General features: G+C 37.8%; 1 long non-coding RNA gene across 1 annotated transcript in view; it reads right to left on the bottom strand.

Annotated features, from left to right (window-relative positions):
* Positions 1-4,455: 4,455 nt before the first annotated feature.
* The window catches only part of LOC107835832 (uncharacterized), a 33,055-nt gene continuing 18,801 nt past the window's right edge, over positions 4,456-18,709 (bottom strand). Inside the window, exons 2-3 of the long non-coding RNA XR_001661662.1 lie at positions 4,970-5,053; positions 4,456-4,866 (exon numbers count right to left, since the gene is read on the bottom strand). This is a non-coding gene — a long non-coding RNA (uncharacterized LOC107835832). The remainder of the gene's footprint in view (positions 4,867-4,969; positions 5,054-18,709) is intronic.

The following is an 18,709-nucleotide window of genomic DNA, read 5'->3' as shown; positions in this document are numbered from 1 at the left end:
CTTGCTTGTGCGCACACACACACACACACACACACACACACACTCTCACTCATTCAGCGTTTCCATGCTTTGGTTGGTCCACACGCATGAGCTCCCTCTGTGTTGGAATGGCAGCACTGCAGCTTCTAGAGCAGTTCAATGAAAAATTACCCGAATCCTTTGATTTTTTATTTTTTTTACGTCATTAACCACAAATATTTTATTGTGATTTTATTCGCGATTATACACAGCAGCGCATAATCGTGAAGGATAAATGATTTTCAGCTTTTACAATTAAACTGGAAAGTGTGGTGGAAACATATGCATGTTGCACCACTTTATGGAACCACCCCGTTTGCACCAGTCTAGTTGCTGATATGTTTGCAAATTCTACTAAAGAAAATAGCTCATGCTCAGTAAGACTGAGCCGTTCACAGAGAAACTGTGATTACAAACATTTGTTATTCCACAATATTCGGCAGATTTGTTGCTTCACCTCAGGATTATCAGTCCCATCGAGCCTCCCTCCTTTGAATACATCACGAGGGACAAACACGGTCTCTCTCATCCACTGGCAAAATGAACGTCTGAACATTTTTTGTTCTGATTATGCAGCTGTGTTATAGAATCCAAATCCCATTAAACTCCTGCACCTATAGATCCCCTCTATATTAGCATTAGAAAAGTTAAACAGTCAAACTGGGGAGAAACACACAGGGTGAGACCTAAGGGCATACCATTCCTTAAATAAGATCTGTCTGTCCAAAGGTATGTCATGCCGGTCGGTGCTGATGCATGCTCCATCAAATGTGAGCTGACAGCTTGTTAGGGGTCAGTTTGATACAATCACCGTCTTCGCTCTAAGCTGGAAGTGATTTGTCTCATGCCGTTATGACATGTGGCAGGACTAGAGAGCTAACACGGTCAGTTTTAAAAAGGGCGAAGGGAGCAGCATCGCCGTTTCTTTGGAGGGGGGAAAAACAACATAAGAAATAAGCCAGAAACACTTGTCTGAGGCTGAGAGGTAAGTGGCAGTTTAGATCTTCATCCCACTGTTGATCCAAGACACGAGTGAGTTGGCGTTTCCTGAGGTTTATCCAGCTGTTTGGTGTCAGTATAATTACACCAAAATATTCTCTGTTGCTTGTCTTCCTGAGTAGTCTGATCTAGTTTACTGACAAAAGCACAAGAGCTCAAAGATGTCCAGGGCCTAAAACGTCAAATTAAGAGTTTACTGATGCAGTGTCTTGAAAAAGTATCCATACCTCTTCAACTTATGTCATGCTACAGCTACCAACATGTAGCTTGTACATAGAGTCACAGAAAGTTGTGCATAATTGCCAAATATAAGAAAAATTGTACCTGTTTAATACAAAGAAACATCTGACAAGTGTAAGTATTCGGAATTAATCTGATACCCTCAAAATAAATTCCAGTTTAAGCATTTCCTTCACAAATGGTTAATGATTAACTAAGATTAACTTTAATCTTAGTATAAATTCAGGTGTTTTGTGAAGGCCTGCAAGGATATTGGAGAAGAGCAGTTCAATGACATGAACAACGAGAAAGACACCGCACAACCGAAATACAAAGTTGTGTAGAAGTAAAAAAAAAAAAAAAGATAAGGCTATGAAGATATTTTACAAGCTTTCAACATGACAGAGCACTGTTTAATCCATCATTTAAAAATGGCGCAACTGCAGACCTACCAAGATAGGAGAAACCACCAAAGATCCAAAGATTGCCCCGGTGAAGCTGCAGAGAGCTACAGCTCAGGTTTGGCTGTATGGATAACACACTCCGCAAATCTGGAGTTTATGGAAGAGGGTTAATGCACCAACTATAAACAAATCTGAAAATCCCAATCAGCAAACCAGGAATGTTTCAAAATTCTCTAGGTTGAAGGTCAATTAAAAAAAAAAAAAGAAAAAAAAAAGCAATAATGTAAATTGGAAAAAGAGCAATGTGGTCAAATGCTTCAGTACTTTTTCTGGAATATGGATACCGATTCCTCCTGTCAAGTCAAGAGCTCGACTAACCAGCTTGCGCCCACATCGTTCAAAGTCATAATCCCCATCGACATGGGGGATGGACCACTGCACATGCTGCGCTTGCTAATTTTGCCGTCCAGATGCTGTCTTTTTCAACGCAGGCCTTGCCAAACCCACATTCTCAATGTGTTACAACAGCATGGGTGGCATTCTGCAGTAAAACACTCAGCGTTAAAATTACCTATCAACAGTCCAGAGCTGCCAATCACAAACATGTGGCACATTATAAAGTAATAAACATGCCAGCTGCTAATATCTGTAATCCTATCTGAGGGGAATGTGACACATTTTGCAGAACATTTGAGTTCAGAGTGATTAGAGGTATGAACTAAAATGTAAAGCAAACCGGTTAATAAATAATATACACCCTCTGTTGCCGTGGGTGACCAAATGCAACAGAAACGGCAAATAAATTAAAAATAAAAGATTAGACTTCCCAACTTTGCACTATTTTAGTAAAAGAAGTGGTTTAATCGTTTTCACATTCTCGCATTTTATATATGACACACTTCACGTATATCCCAGTAGAAACAGAATATGAGCACAGATTGACAGATGGAACTGGGAGAGCGCTGCGCTCTGCAGTATATAGACTCAGAGTGCCAGTACTCCACCCCGCTGTCCTGGACCATGGTGAGCCACCACCAGTCATTGCAACAGCGACAACGTCACACACATTCATACAATAATGTAAAACAGAGTGCAAAATTAAAACAAAAAGTAGTGCCAGAGTAAGAAAAAAGTAAATTACGAATCAACAACTATGTAAAGATCAACAGATCCAATGTTTAGAAATTGTTTTTAACACAATCTCTTTGTCACAACTTTTACTGTGACAGGTGCTGAACATTTCATTTTTGTTTTTTCTTTGACTACTTAAAAAACAACAACAACAACAACAAAAAAACATAAGGCTTCATATCACAATTTCAACAACTGGCTGCCAGTGTATCTTTGTAGCTTTGTACCATCTCACTGGTTTGCAGCCCGTCTGTGGGCATATTCTGTGTTTTTTTCTGCAACCAGAGAGATGCTGCAGCATCAATAACCACTCAGTAATCATCTCTTAATATACAGAGCAGGACTATGGGCAAACATGTTGTGGTCATAGTGAGGTAATGGTTTTTATAGGCTGCTTTGTCTGAGATGATTGAAACGTTCAGCAGAGCGAGGGGGAAAACGTCCAGTAGGTAAACTGAAAGAGGTAGAGGAAGATGATGGGCCACAAGGAAGACATCAGCTTTGTCTATGCACATAGTTGACACCTTGTGCATCTGCCTTTGTGCTGCTTGACAGGAAAAACTTGAAGACCATAAGGTACAGTTCTCTGTTGGGTGAATTTTTACGAGTTTCTCTGGCTTCTGGTGTGGAGGGTGAGTCATTCCAGACCTCAATTTTTAAATCCTTTGAACCAGAGAATGACTTTTGTCCACCTAAATGTAGAAGCAGTATGGAGGTCAAAAATGTGAGATCTCAGCCGAAGCTTTCAGGGGTTACTTTTCTTCCAGGATAAGATAGATATTCTTAGTCCTCTGCTGGCAGTTCAATAAAAAAATATGGAAAAAAAAAAATATTGTCTCCTGTCCTGAAATTCATACAGTGAAACATACGAATTGCTTTTCAAACTTATTTAAATGAAATGAAATGAAATGAAATTTTATTCGAACATGATACAAATACAAATATAAAAATAAAATAGTGCACAGTAACAAGAAGTGCATAAAAAAGAAGAGAAAATAAAGATTTTTTTATTTCAGTTAACATATCATGCTCAAAAAATGAAGTCAGACAAGATATTAATATTTTAACATGTTATACTGTTGTTTTTTTCACTATCTAAGCATTAATATATTTTTTTTCACAGCCAATTCTCTTTGATTTTTTTTTCTTCTTTATAATTTAAGGACTGCAAAAAACACAATTCCTCTAGCTCACATTTATTTGGCCCAGAAAAAAGGATTGGAATCACTTCAGAAATAATTCGCACTGAATGTTCCATAACAATTAAGATTTTATTTGTGTAGCACATCTAAAGACAATGAAACTTGACCAAATTAGTGCTTTACAACTTAGATAAATGCTAAGCGAAATAAAGCACAAAACAGCAAAAAAAGGGAAGTAATTTACATTCAGATAGAATTACCATAATAAAACTATTGAAACTCTCATACTCTCTAAAGTCCAAAGAAAAGCAGTTCTTCAGCAGACATTTGAACAATTCTATACTTTAGGAATATAGAAAATCAATATTCCATAATTTCCAGGCATATAGAGGCACAATATTCCATCTTTTTCATGATTCCATGATCTATTTATTCGATCGTACTTTAAAGTTTGGTTTAACATTGCTATTGTAATTTTGCTTCACATACTATACCAAGTTTGTTGGTGGTAGCATTATGTTGATTTCTTGTGTTGCTTTGTATTATTTCTAAGTGGTTCTCTATGGTTCTACTGTTGATGTCTGAACTTTACTCAAAACTATAAAAGTCATTGTTGCACCACATTTTGAAATAATATTCAGTTTGGACATAACTGAATGAAATCAATGAAAACATTGTCTTTTTCTTTGTTGAGAAACAATAAACATATATTTTTAGCCTCTTTAGGACTGGACACCTTTAAAATGCTGTTCTGGTTTAAATCAGGTGAGGAAAAAGCCAAACTTCATACACTCATGCAATTAAAAACATCTGGTAGGGCTAGAGCCTATAGGGTGCAGAGGTGAAGCAAGGAAGTCATGTCCAGCTGCCATTCCACTTCTGGAACCACACTATCCATCTAAATATCTCCAAATCTCACATGGAGGAAGAATTTCCAAACATGTCAGCTGCACCTGCCAATCACAAAACGTTAGCAAAAGAAACATGCCAGTCGTCCGTGTTAGCATTCTCACTCAAGTGTTAAAAATGATACCATCAATCAAACACGTCTTTGACCTGCTGCTGGAGGTAGCCTCTTAAGTTCTTCTGGGGTTTCACTGCAGCTTGTGATGGACAGATCTCAGACACCTGAGGTGATTTCTGTGAGTGGAGTAAAGCAAGAGGAGGAAGTGCAATTGTTTTTTTTTTTTCAGATCAACATCACCTTCTTCTTCAACATGTGGTGTTATTAAAACTAAAGATAATTTGAAGCAAGAAAAATGAAAAAGGATAAAAGAATATATAAAGGTTGCTGAGTTTTAGAATTGTTCTTTATTCGCAATGAAAAAAATCTTTGGCATCCTGTTTTATTCTCTTGATTGTAAATCCGGGGTACACATTTATAGTTGCGCGCCTCTCCCAGCGAGTGAAATGAAAGGCGCCTAAAAGAGGAGGAAGTTGGTGCAGAGCAAGTGTAGATACCCACGGCAATAAAGCACTGCTAATTAAAATTGCTCTTGTTGCAAATGAGCAGTTAAAATTAATTATGTTTTGTGCAAAAAAAAAAAAAAAAAAATCAAATACTCACAACACAAGCTAATGAGCTGGAAACATTTTTTGGCATGCAGAAAAAGAAACCTCTTTCACAACAGGTAATAGAATAATTTTCTACAAATGGGTCAAGACTGTTTTGAAGCATTATGCGTCTCATGGAAAAATAGAAAAATAAGCCAAATCCCATCACACCACACACCATGCATTGTAAAACATGAATCTGCTCCTTTATGACATTAAGCCTCTATCGTGTGAAATAAGGCTTTATGAAAGAAAATAATCAGGCAGTGTGACTCTGGTTATTGCCTTGGGTCTTACTTTAATAAGAGCCGGGTTCGCAGTGAGAAAGGTGAATCTAAGATAATGTCGGTGCCTCAAAGGGGACAAACATGTCCCCATAATCAGCTTCAGTTCTAGTCAAGCATGGGCCACTATGTGACTGCACATTTAAAATTAAGTTTATATATATGGTGTGGTATAGAGGAGATTAGGCTGTCACTTTGGTGAAGCTTTAAGTAACCCCAGCTTTAATAGCGGTCTTAAGCTCTGCTGCATTTATACATCTGTTGTTAGTCATCTTTGCGAATAATCCCAAGATTCTATGGTTATGGGAAATCAGTAAACACAGTGGGCCAACACCAGCATGTTATATGGCTCACTAAAACATCACTGACTATGGAAACGTCACAATGAAAATCAAGGAACTTGGATTTTGTGCCTTCCTACTCTTACTCCAGACTGTGGTACGTCGACTTCTGAGTAAAATTAAAACTTACCCACAAACTGTCACTGTGGTAATTAATTTTGCATTGAATTTATGAAATAAAGTAAGCTTTTAGTGATTTATTGAAGTGTATCTGTATTTTGCCCACAGTCTAGCATCGTCTACACTTAGGCAACGGTTTGACGTGGCCAACTGTTTGATTACAAATTGCAGAAAAATAAATATTTCAAGAAAGCCTGCATAAATATTCAACAAGAACTTTCTGAAATGGAAGTCTGGCTGCTGCTCGTGAGCAACTTACACGAGGGATGCTGACTTTTGCACTTGTGCAAAACAACAAAGAATATTAAAAATAAGTCAATGTACAGCTGCTGGAAAAGATTTGAGCTTTAGTTGAAATAGGAGTGCAATGTATGCTCAGTCCCTGCCAATGTGTTGCATTTTTTTTGAAGCCAGGAACATTTGAAATCTCTACCATGTCACCTTTGGCTATATTAAAACCAACTAATGTATCCTTGATGCAGAAGTACTCACACACATAATCTACCTAAAGTGAAAGTGACGTGGTAGAATAAAGATCCAAATATTTTATCCAAACACAAAGTCTTTCGATGCCACTAATGTGTAAACAGGACAAAATGCAAGTGCAGTGTTTGGTCTACAGAGTCCTTATGTGATAAATTGGGAATGACACTCGGCTCTGACCCCTCTGGTCTCCACAGCTGACTTTATTTGCAGATACAATCATCTCGAGAGGTCAAGGTTTGGCTGGAAACAAGCATGACGATCTCTGACAGCTATCGATTAGAGATAAATTTCAGTGACCGACATCGCCTCATGATCCACAGCCAACCTTGGCGCATAATGGCACCCGGAGGAGTTGGGTTTAATCTCAGAATTTTCTGACCTCAGATTTCAGGATATCACTCAGGGAATTGCTTGAATGCGGATGGATTGTATTAAAACCCTGGGAAATGCAAGAGACTGCATCTCTTTATGTTTGGGACACTGCAAGCTACGAGAAAGGATTCCAGTTAGTGATAAATTAATCCTTGTCTGACTTTAAAGAATGTCTTATTACAGTCCCTTCAGCAATGCAGTGATGCAGCAAGCCTAATTAATAAAGATTAGTTATTTTCACCCTCACATAACCTTCTTTTCCTTCCTTAATTAGAATAAGGTGACTGAAAGTGAATTAATCATTATGCAGATATATGAAGAACTTATAAATGTAACAAGTAACTCATCAAAAATGATTGACGGCACAAAGGGGATGAAAAACTTTTTTTTTCCAACTCGGCCTACACAGAACAGTTTAACATAATTAACTCTTTTTTGATGGCGGAGCCCTCATTGGATTGCAGACATCATGAATTTTAATAATAGAATATATTCAAGATTCTTTAAAAATGGTCTAAAAGGGGCAGTGGGGACTGGGCAAAAGGATTTCTTTCAAAGCTGCAGGTCTACCCCTTCCTGGAGTCTGTACCACAGGAGAGCAGAAGACAAAGGAGCTATTAGCCACAGCTGCCACATAAATCCCGCTACAATAAATCAGATCTCAAATGGATGGGAAGATGATGAAAGATGGCTCCAAGCCCAGGTTTGTTAAAAATTAAAATTAATGAATAAGGCTCCCAGCATTATGTCTATTCTCCAGGTCCACAGATTTAGGAGTGGAAATATAAACTGATGGAACAAAAAGTACAGCATATCATGAATGTTGAAAATGCACATAATTTGAACAACCCCAACAAATCACCTCTACCTTTCCTTTTTACCATACAAACCGCAGTGATGACACAAGAGCAAGGAAGTGAAAAATGAGGCAAAAGTAAATGGGTTATCGAACACCGACTTTTGTTTCCGTATTTATCTCTGCAGTGTCGTCCATTTAGATGGAAAGCATAAAGTTCCACCAGTCATTATAAGGTACAGTGATGGCTGTGGATGATGATTCCATCATAAACTGAATGATTATCCATGACAAATCAATAATATCCAATACTGTGCTGTAGGGTTGGATGGCCCACTCATTTGTAAAGGTACACTGAGAACGTTTTTAGTTTATTATGAAATAAGAAGCAACGGGTTTACTTATATCTGAGCAGTACATCCTGGATATTTTTTTTTTAACCAAATTCCCATTTTAATTTTTTTTTTGTATGTTTCCTACTAAAGTCATATGGACAGTTTATTCCACACAGCAAAGTTTATGATCTTCAGTTTTTGTTCTGAGACGTTGTTAGAAAGGGGATCATCTTGTATCAAGTTGTCGAGGTCACAGCACACGCTGCTGTGACTGGAAGGTCATGTGGTTTCTTATTTCATCATGGGCCGATGAAGGTCTGGAAGAAAAACAAAAAACACCTGAAGGAAGTCACTGGAGTAGCCTATATCATTTTCACTGTGCCTTTATGCATCAATGTATCCAAGAAACAAGACAGAATATTAAACATGTTGGAGTACAAGTTTCTAACTCAATTAGGCAGTACCTAGAAATGGTAAATGCATAAATACTAACTCTATACTTAGGTGTCTTATTATTTGGCAAATTTGTATTGATACAATTTGCTGGTTGTGATTTAGTGGTCTTAAAAATTGTCGTTGTAGTGATTAAGTAATATGATAAAAGTAATATCTCACTGCTTGCATTGGGTGAAGAAAGAAAGTCTAATCAGGAGAAGCATAAAGGGGAGCAGACTCCCTGTGGCAGACGCCAGGTTGTTTTGCTCTCATGCATGGCGTCCAAGGCTACTGTCATGGAAATGTAGTTCTCTTCAAACTTCTGGCACACGTCTCGCTGTCTTTTCCTTGAAGCCAGTTCCCACACCCCTGCTTCATTCTTGGCTTCCTCTGCTTTGCCTTTCATTCCTCTTGATTATTTGAGAAATTCCTTCAAGACTCTCTCCCCACATCTCTTCATTGCTCCTCCAGTCGGCCTCCTGTTACAAACCCTTGGATATATTCAACAGCGCATTACTCAGTCACCTGCCTGTTCATCGTCCAACACTGCTCTGATCTGCAACCTTCAACTCTGGGAGGAGACGACGGAGGAAACGATAACCCAGCTCCCGTTCACCACCACCTGTCATCCCCATACTCTATGGATAAGACCTGCTGACTTCAACAGTACGTTTATTTATTCTGTTTATTTATATTGCACCATTTCACAACAAATGTCTTGAGGCACGCTACGAAAAATAATTTTAATTCATTACTCCAACTAATCTTAGTTGTCAAACAAACGGCACAGTGAGCTCAGTTAGTTATTCAAAGTAGATTTTAAGAATTCCCTCTAAGGAAACCCAGCCGGTTGCATCGAGTCATTTACTTCTAATCTCAAACGGTTCCCACTTAGCTCTCCTCCTCAGTGCCTCACCATAAAACTGTTGTGCGCATTGCACAACAGTTTCAATAAGTCTTTCAAACATGTCTTCTGTTTCTGTGATTGCTGACAGCGCAAGAATCTAACATTTAACAAATGCGAGACTGGGATATTTCGGCATTCATCTTTTTTGACGAACAGCTAGCAACAAGAAGGTCCTGGGTTCAAATCCTGGCCTTGGGTCTCTACATGGGGTTTGAATGTTTTGCCTGTGTATGTGTGGATTTTATCTGGACTCTCCTGGTTCCTCCCGCTGTTCAAAAACTTGACTGTTAGGGTAAGTGGTCTCTCTAAATTGCCCTATGGTGTGCGTGTGTGTATGCATGATTGTTTGTCTTATGTGTTTCTGTGTTTCCATGTGATGGACCAGTGACCTTTCCAGGCTGTACCCTGCTGGACCACTAATGACTGCTGGAGACAGTCACCAGCACCCACCATCCACTCTCCACTGTTTCATTAAAGTTATGTTTGATTTATAAAGCATTTTTATAACAGCTGAAGATAACAATGTTACCTGATTGCGGTACAAATGGCACAAGGTGGCTGGAAAATACTTAACACCATCCATTAAATCATATTTTATAATTAATCCAAAAATCAGCCTGCTGCCACCAACCACAAGCTCATATTTTATCTGTAATTTTCTGGTCTCCCTTCAAACATGTTCCATAAAAAGTAAAGCAATAGCTGTAAAACATGTAATTAAAAAAATAAGAAAAAAATAAACAAGAAAAACAGAGCGTAATTTCTAGCAACATATCCTGTATGAAAAAAAAAAAAATTGAGACAAAATCAAAGCCAACATACAAATCACAGACCAGACCAGGACACCACAGAGCTATGCAGAGCAAACAGGACAAAATCCTCATCTCTTCAAAGCGGATTAAGGAAAGACATCGATGCATTCAACATCTTTAAGGGAATATGCGTGGTGTTGAGAACATGACTTAGTCTTGCAAGAACACAAAGTACCTTTTTGGAACAGGGCAAGTAAAACAATATGTACTGAGAAACCATCATCAATAATAAATAGTGAGGAAGTAATTGCCTTGTCATGTTTAGGATTAGTCTGCCACAATTTTGTGTTGAAATAAATGTAGCTGTGTATTGACAGGCACAACAAAAAAAAAGGATTAAAAAGGTAACAGACATACACTTCAGAGTTAGGGTTAAGGTTAAAATTTATCTTTCAATAAATAAAAGATGCAACTTATATGCAAATGACAATGGTGACATTTGCTGTGATTCCCATTTCCAGGGCTCATCTAAAAAGGAAATAACAGCAGCACCTTTAAACTGCATGGAAAGACAGATAAATGGGAGGAACACATGTAGTGTTGCGAGAAATGTTTAAGATGCTGAGTGTTGGTTTGATCCTGTCACTTAATCAGCTGCCAAAAAAGACAAATTAAGTGTATTTATTTTAAAGTATTTTTAAGACCGAAGTTGCAGCTGCTCTATCAAAAAGATTTGGAAGAGACTTCTGTTAAATTCTTTTTAAATCCAAACAAGACCAATTACAGACCACTTTAAAAACATCAAAATGTATTATTCTCACTGAATACATCTTAATTAGACCAAGATAAAAAGATAAATTGTTGCTTTGGAAAAAAAAAAAACAAGAATGTTTTTTCTTCTATCCTTGCACTTTGAAAGCATTCAGGCAGTAAATCGAGAAAACGTGACAAATTTCAAACAACCGGTGATTTGTGAAAATTAACAAAACGTTTTGAACTAAATGAAATGAACATTTAGTATTTATCACAACAAAAATGTGCATCAAGCAAATTCTCTGAAATTTCCATTAATGTTGTTCTTTCAAAAAAAAAAAAAAACCAACAACATTAAACACGAAGTTTAAAGTCGCGCGTAAGTGAGTGGAAGACAAATAGAAACAAGACAAATGAGAGGAGATAAGATACACTGAATACAAACAAACGCTAAAGGTATGTTTCCTAAAATGCTCACCTGTGCTTCCATAAAGGCCACTCCATGTAGTATCGATTCCCAAATTGATCTGGCTGCACCATTGTCCCACTGCCTCATTATTTCATGTGACTGTTTTTTTATTTTTCCACCTTTTTTTGGTACAACTACAGGTGATTCTGTGAGTGGCCTTAACGTCCTATCCCCCTGTCTCTTGAGGGATGGTTATCAAAGCGGAGGTCTGCTTTGAGAACATGGCAGACGATGGGTTCAGAGGGCGTCTATGCCAGTGGGATGAAAGGCGATTTCTAATGAGCAGCTCTGGGATTATCTTGCAGGAAAAGATATGATACAGAAGAGAAAGAAAGGGAATATGAGACTACTTGCAATGAAGAATAGCTTTGATTTGTTGTTTTCTTAGTTGATTTTGGAAAAAAAAAATATGTGGTCCTGAAATTTTTATTTTAAGCAACGACACACAAAGTAGCTAAACTACTACTTAGCTCGAAATGGTCATAACAACACGGTGTGCCTTTATAACCTGACCGATTTATTTCTTACATAAACAGTAGATTTTTATACACGTTTTTCTTTTTTTTCCATCTTTGGGTTTCTACAAAACCCCCCAAGGTCTTGTTTTGAAAAAAAAAAAAAAGATTTCAAAAGATCTTGTGAGTCATAAATAATGCAGCCACTCAAACCACTTGCTTAGTTTGGCTTGTTGCTCAGCATGGACTTTTCAGTGACTTACACGTATGCGTCTTAAAAGATTTCAAGCTAAATCTTGTTCCCTCGAAAAGAAAAACAAAAATAAATAAATAAAAAATACAACTTCTAATGAAGATAAGACAACTTCTGTACCATCACACCTCACATTCTGCTAGACACTAAGTAAATTTTTTATTTCGTGGAGAAGAAACTGAGAAAGTCCTGAAATGTGATGTAACCTACATTCAATCACAGATATGAGACAAGCAGGAGAGAGAAGGGAGAAGAGTGACACAACAAAAAAGGGAGAAACCCTATTGGGAAATATAGAGCATCACAGTCATGGTGGGATAAGCCTATTTGTTTCATCAGCTGCTCAAACGAGTCCTCCAGACACACCAGTCAGTCTGAGCGCTTCAAAGCACGTCGTCTCGGAGACATCCCGTATTGATCATTTACGACAGCCAAATGCAATTCTTTTATCTAGCCGTCCTGAAGATGGAAGACCTAATACTATTTTAACCTAACAGCCTGGTTTAATCGTATTTAAACTTCATGGGTGTGTGAAAAGCACTTAGGCAGCATCAAAACTAATCAACAGACCATGTTAAGACTTGTCTCCAAATTATTTTTATATATTAAAAAAACAAAAAAAAAAAAAACAATTGTGTTCGTTTAACTTGAAAAGTCACTCTATAATAGTGCCTCAGTGTCAAACAGTCAATGTTATCAAGGGGACTTAGCTACTTATACAGTCTCACTCATTAGCGAAGGTAAAAAGGGTAAAGTATTATGTTACTTTAGAGGTATTCCTACCCTCATCACATCATGCCTTAATTATTGATTATCTTTGCAGAAGTGAAAGCTGGGATGTGAAGCGTCATGCTGTGCTGACTTGCTCAATTCACCTCAGAAAATATCTTCAAGTTGATCTCTATCTTTTCTACGACCGTCAAAAAAAAAATCAATTATGCAGCACATTTAAGAGGCTCTTCTATCTGCTAAATCTTAGGTATTTAGTTGGTATATATTTGCTCTGATGTGCCTTCAGATGTTTTTCAAAAGCCCACATAAAGTCCTTTTCTTTTGCAGAATTCGACAACCATGATGAAAAGGCACACCAAGCTGGAGTCCAAGCTCAGGATCAATCAGTTATTAACACTGCATTTGCTAAATGAGCAAATTATTCACAGAGTTTCTGTTCAAATAACATACAAGTCCAGGACTTATAAGGACATGTGTCCTTTTAAGGGGAAAATATAGCAGGGAAAATTGCGTTGTTGTTTTGTCATGACCGACAAATAAAATTTGAATTCATTGTTCCTCGTGTCTCTAAAACATTCTTTGCAGCATGTGGTATTCAGTCACAGGACCGCCGCATTTTGTATGAGAGTGTAATTCTGCTCTGCTTAAAAATTATGATTCATGGTGAACACGTAACTTTTTCAAAATAAAAATAAACCAAATGCTGTTTCTGGTAATACCAAGAAGGTTCCTTGTTGGTGCACAGCTTGCTTGTTTAGAAACATTTTCAAAGAACTATTGTTTTAAAAGGGGACCAGATGCAGACAATATGAATTAGCAGAACTACAATGTTGACCTTGGTATATTGTCATAAATTAATGAATAAAAATAAGATAACACAGGAAGCACTAAGGCTACCCTTCTGTGTAATTTTTCCATATGTTGAGGGTTAAAAGACAAAAAAAACAAAAAAAACAAAAAAACAGTTATGACTGAACTGATGCACACAAGTTTTTATTGATATGACCTTAAATAATGAAGCTACTAAAAATAACACAAAAAAATCCACACATGTTAAGCAAGCACACATGCAACACAGGGCGAACATTCATCCTGGTCCCAGGAATGCACTGCAAACAACTGAAGTGCAGAGTGCTTTCACTCAATAGACCTCCCACAGGGCAGGATACTGTACAACACATGGTTGTCTCAGCTGTTAACCTCCTTTTCTTCCTCTTGGTTTCTCCCCTCCTCCTCCTCTGGTCCTTTGTGTCAAGTTGACTGCTGCTTAGACAGGCCTCTGGGTGAACAGTTCAACAGTCAAGCATCTCAGCGAACATCCTCTGACACCCAAGTCAAACGCCTTGTGTTTCAAATCGGCTGCTGCTGGCTCTCTGGAGAGTCTGACCGCTTCCCCCACATCCGTCTCCTTACAGCACAGTCGGGATATACTTTGCTTCAAATAGGTAAAAGGTAGATGAAGGGACAAAAAGAAGAAAACTAGCCTTAAGATAGAATTATGCTTGTGCTATATCTGGATCTGACCCTTATCACTCCGGACAAGAAATAATGGAGACAAACCATTAACACCAACTGGAGAACAATAATTTGCTGTCTGATAACCTTGTGGAAGATAAATCAGAAATGGCACAAATCCTTTTACTCAATTTATTTATATTTTGGGTGTAAGGACAAGATGAGCTTTGTCGTCAAAACCTTCCAATCTCTGGATTACTCCGGTTCTTCTAATTTCAACGTTGCCTCAGGCAAAAACAGGCTCATTTCCTGCTATGTCAAAATTAATGAACAAGATAATTTGGGGGGAATCGAGGGAAAACACACTTGCGTTTTCACGTGTGTCTGTGCTTGTAAGATGTACAGACAATCGCGACACTAAAAATACCCCCACCCTTTCCTTTCTTTCAATCCAAGACAAAGCAAAGTAAACGTGGGACGAAGCAAAACCAAAACTAAGCTGATGTTTTAACAAAACATAAGTCATAGCAGTGTGTAAAATCACGTCATTTTTGTTAGATTATTGCCAATTAACTCTCATATTCAGTTTAGTAGATACCACTGTCTATGCAAAAGAAAGGAAAGATAATAGTTTTTTTGGATCATTTCAATTAATTAATTGCTGATGTGTACGCTGTCGTCCTGCCTTATTGGATGCCGTTGTGCTCAGAGTAAAATCCTTCTTACTGTAAAGACCTAGACGTTTTGGAGTCAAATAACTGTTAACAGCAAGAAGTTTACTTGTGTTTGTCTGTGACGAGTGAAAAAAAGAACATCTGTTTTAATTAATGTCTGTCACTTTAATTGATTCTGCAGCATTATAAATGCAACTTTTACAAACAAAAAAAAAAAACTAAGACACCAAAATATACTAGGTCAAAATCTTAAGACTAAAAAATAAAATATTTTTTGCAAATGCATTTTGTGCTGATGGATCATGGCTAGGTTTTAAGAAAAGCTTTGAAATGAAAACCAGAAGGAAGTAACACAAACAAATAGGTTAGGCAATCTTTTAAAATTAATGAGCATTAGAGGTTACAGAGCAAGAAATTTGACTAGCAGACCCCCAAACTAATTCGCTAGAGCAGTTGAAGATAATTTTGTGGACTGTTTGTCAATCCACAGGCACATTTTTACCTCCCTTTTCCCCCTTACAGATGCTGATTGCGGCACACCGGCCATAAAATGTGTGATAAGAAGTTATAGAAAATGAAAATATTTTTAAATGCCATATCTACAACATCTCAGTTGGAATTTGCACAAAAGAGAGAAGGAAAAAAAACTGGCAAACGCGGGACACTGAAAGGTGGAAGTAAATTGGATTAGAAAGTTTCTGATTAGAAAATGTTTTTTCTAATCAGAAAAAAAAACATTTTTTTTTTCATCCAGTTTTTTGTTTGGATGGTACTAAAGTCTAACACTGAAGAAATCCCACTGGAGATGCATTCAAAGCAGCACAGTGAAGACGACACCATAATCTGCAGAGTATTTTCCAAAATGGACCAATGGACCTTCTAGTCGTATAAGGACATGAAACTTCAGCTGATGATATCTTGCAGTGGGCAGTCACCTGTCTGACAAGGGTTTATTCCTGAAAAATACTGCTCATCTTTTGGACTTTCCTACATATTCACTTGATCTACACTCCAGTCAAAATATTCTGGCGTTGACAGCCAGGAAAATTTATAGAAAAAGGTATCAGTTCCAGACGGTGCATGCGCTCCATGAAGCCATCTTCCCCACCTGGAGCAATGTTTACACCGGCCTACTGTGAGCGTTTGCATTAAGCATGCACAAACAAATATTTGAACTTATCACGAGCCGCAGGACTACTCATACATGATTCCGCAGTGCGAAATGCAAATACATGGAAATTATTCTCCGGTCACAAAATGTTGTTCAGGAGTGTATCATCACCAAATCATTTTCTGTAGCTTCCTCGCAACCTGCACTGACTTTGACCTAAGTTTAAGCGTCGTGGAAGCTGCTTCAGGAAAAACAGTGTAAATAATGATGTACCATTACATCATGCTGAAAAGTGTAGACGGCACATTTGACATGCATGTGAAGGTGGGGGATTCGGCCCACCTCTATTAAAGACGAAAGACCTGGACTGTAACATTGCTTTGCTGATGCAAGAAGTGTGGAGTTCTTTAAAGAAGTCTTTGTACAGCAAAAAATATAGAGTACTTACAAAACTTCTTAGTGAATATTTTTTGAAGACGAAGTAAGTATTAGGCATTTGCCTGTCACTTGTGGCAAAAAAAAAAAAAGCATCTTATTTGCATCAGATTTTACTCTGTTTTTCATGGTTCTTTACCTTTTGAGCTTGCTATGCGTTGGCTTTTTCCCTCTGGTGTTAATTGAAGGTCTAAATTTTTATTAAACTAGAGATCATTTTCTGAAAAATCTGACAACGAAAAAGGTGTAAGGCATTGCGTGATTAAAAAACATTGCTTCTCTAAGCAATGTTTCTATAAATTTTATAATTTCAAAAGAAATGCTACGATTTCTTTTGATACAGTTGGAAATCACGGCCTTGACCTTGATGACTGATCTATGGCTTTTGGACAACTTTTCTTTTGTCCCTTTAAAATGAGAACAAATCAGGCTGACAGACTATCTTCTACCAGCCACCTTTAATCTGTTTTCTGGTTGAAACAACCTATAAGTTGTGAGGGAAAGAGAAGCAAGATAATTGAAAACATCTCTTACCAGTAGACAGCTATGGAACTAATCAAATCAAACCACTTATTGGAGGACTTTTCACTTTGGAGAGGGGAAAGGAGAAGGCGGCATAAACAACATTACCTCACAACATTTTTATAAGTGCTTCAAACCATAAAATATCTTGCCTTGGTAGGAACAAAAGTATCTCCACCGAAGGAAGACAAAACTACAGAATATAGTGTGTGTGGAAAAAATGGACTGTGAAAAGACCAAAGGAGTTGTCAGACCATCTCTCCCACCTCAGTGAATCTGCGTCTGTCACACTCTGAGAGACAGCTGTTCCTATGGGGAGAGCCAGCAGGCAGATAGAGCCCCTCTAAGCCTCTCGACACATTTTCTTCCTCCATCCATCAACCGTCACTCTCACTTGGATCTTTCTTCTAAGTCCATCCTGTTCCTCACTTCTAATACTCACCTTGAGCTATTGTTTTCTGCATTGCTGCTTCCTATTCCTAATATGATTGGATTAACTTTGAGAGCAAAAACTAGTTTCTCTCATTAGACTCATTTGGCAACCAACCCTGTTTCAACTGGACAAAAGAAAATGTAAAAAAAATGAAAAGGAAAATCAGCATGTTCTCAGCCTACAATTTAAAAAAAATCTATGTACTGTATAAGGTAAGAACCTACATGGTTTATGCAGCCTTCTACCTCTACCTGCAGTTGTGAGAGTCAAATCCAAAAACATACCACGTTGTTTGCAAATCGTGCCGCAACAGAGACCCCTATTCCTACAGGACAAGTCTCCGTTTGACTCCTGGTTCTAAATCCACTGCTAATGGAATATAATACAACTACTTTCTATTTCTGGTGAGGTCTTTGAGTATGTTCAATGGCACAGACAGACAACTGGGAAGCAAGGTCAAATGATCACACGGGTGGGTCAATGTGGCTTACATGCATCATTGAACAAAGCCAAGTCAAACTGAGTTCGGGCATTGAGCCATCTGGAGATGACCACTTGCATAAAATGGCAGATATTCGCTATGGTGAAAAACTTCTTGTCCAAAAGGTATCGTCATTGCTACAGCTGTGCATTATGTCTAACATCCATCATTATTGCTGTCTGATTAAAAAAGTTCAATCAGGATCCTTCTGCTTTGTCTCCTTTGGTGGAGAATTGTTATAGAAGGTGGTTTATAACCATGATGGTTGTACTCCAGAGTCTTCAAGTCTTAAGATCTAAATTTGAAGAAAAAACAAAAAGACCTTTCAGACATGGCTGTACCCAAGAAAGTTTGGATACTATTATGTCAGTACAGACTTCCCCTCTATGCCATAGAGATTTCAACAGGGGACTAAAAAAGGGGGTCCAACCCCAGATAGATTACTTTTTAGCTTTTTTTAAAAATTAATTGGACTCATTTGATTCAGTTGCATAGTCATTATTCTGATTATGTTTTTTTTATTACTCCATAATAGTTTATTTTGACCAAATTCTGGTGATTTTTGTCATGAGGTGGGGTTGAAGTGGTGAGGAGGTGGACGCTGAGACCCAGGTAAGATGAATAATGATGAAGAATTTATT

Source organism: Poecilia formosa, unplaced genomic scaffold (genome assembly GCF_000485575.1).
Source record: "Poecilia formosa unplaced genomic scaffold, Poecilia_formosa-5.1.2 Scaffold1, whole genome shotgun sequence".
NCBI lineage: Eukaryota > Metazoa > Chordata > Actinopteri > Cyprinodontiformes > Poeciliidae > Poecilia > Poecilia formosa.
Note: the sequence above shows the minus strand (reverse complement) of the source record. Positions and strands in the feature narration are given on the sequence as shown.